Here is a 1,402-nt window from a genome sequence, read left to right as displayed (position 1 = left end):
AATAGATTACTTATTAAAACACTAGGATAAATTACACAAATAAAATCATTTCAACTCAAAATTATATAGATATCTTAAATTATAATACATTATATCCTGAACACTTTTATATAAATAAAATCAAATCATTACAGCACATTCTTTTATTCAATTTACATGTGAATAATATTTGATTCGATTTATATAAAGATATTTATAACATAATATGTAACTAATTATGATTTAATATATCTGAATAATTTTGAGCTGAAGTCATTTTATTTATGTGATTTATCCTAAAACACTATTAATAATGATAATGAGGGTAAAAATAAAGGCAAGTTACTCAAATAAAACGATTAGAACCACTACAATAATATAGATTATTTTTTAGGGTTATAATGTGTAAAAGAAAATTAAAATTTGTCAAAAAAATAAATTTTGACATTATTTTAACTATGAAAATATGTTAATAAAAATTTTGTCAAAAATAGTATTTTTAATATATAAGTGATTGTGAAAAAAATTTAAATCTTATTTTGATAAATATTGGCTGTCAAAAATAATTTGTCAGAAAATTTTGAGAACATATTTTCAGTAATACTTATTAATTGTCAAAAATACTATTTATTTTGACACTTATTGACTATAAAATATTTTCAACAAAAAATTTTAACAAAGAATAAAATGAGATCTTGAAACTAAAGAATAAATTGAGATTTTGAAGATAAAGAATGAGTAGTATAATTCTAAACTGAGAGCAGTGTGATGTCAAAATTAACAGAGCCCAAAGAAGAAGAAAAATAGTGGAGTAAATTGAAAACAAATGAATATCAAAATTGAGAAGTAATTTTCTACGGTCAAATTATTCATCAAGAAAACATAGAAAATTTGATATTTGTGATATTTGTCAAAAATATATATTAATTTTGACATTTAATTATGGTGTTAAAAAATAAAGTGTTAAAATAACTCTATTTTCTTGTAGTGAACTCAAATTTACCATATTGCAATTTTCTAAAATTGCAAACATTTTTGTAACTTCTTTATTCTATGTAGGTATAGCGGTTTTTAAGTTGAACGTAATTTGCTATAAAGTAATACATATTACGTAAAAAAAAGTGCAAATAAAAAATTGTTAGAGGGTGTAGCAGTTTTTAAATGAAAGAGATAATGCATAAACTGCTGTAGGCTCTAGCGGTTTATGAAAAATCAACGGCCACCCTAATCCACCCTCTAACAGATTAAGGTGCCCGTTGATTTTTCATAAATTACCAGAGTTTATAACTGTTTATGCGTTGTCTCATTCTTTCAAAAAATCACTACAACATCCTCTAGCAATTTTTTATTTGCACTTTTTTTATATAATTTATACTATCTTTTAGTAGATTATGTTCAACTTAAAAATTACTAAACTTTATAG

The sequence above is a fragment of the Arachis ipaensis genome, chromosome B09 (assembly GCF_000816755.2).
Source record: "Arachis ipaensis cultivar K30076 chromosome B09, Araip1.1, whole genome shotgun sequence".
Lineage (NCBI taxonomy): Eukaryota > Viridiplantae > Streptophyta > Magnoliopsida > Fabales > Fabaceae > Arachis > Arachis ipaensis.
This window is presented reverse-complemented; position numbering follows the sequence as displayed.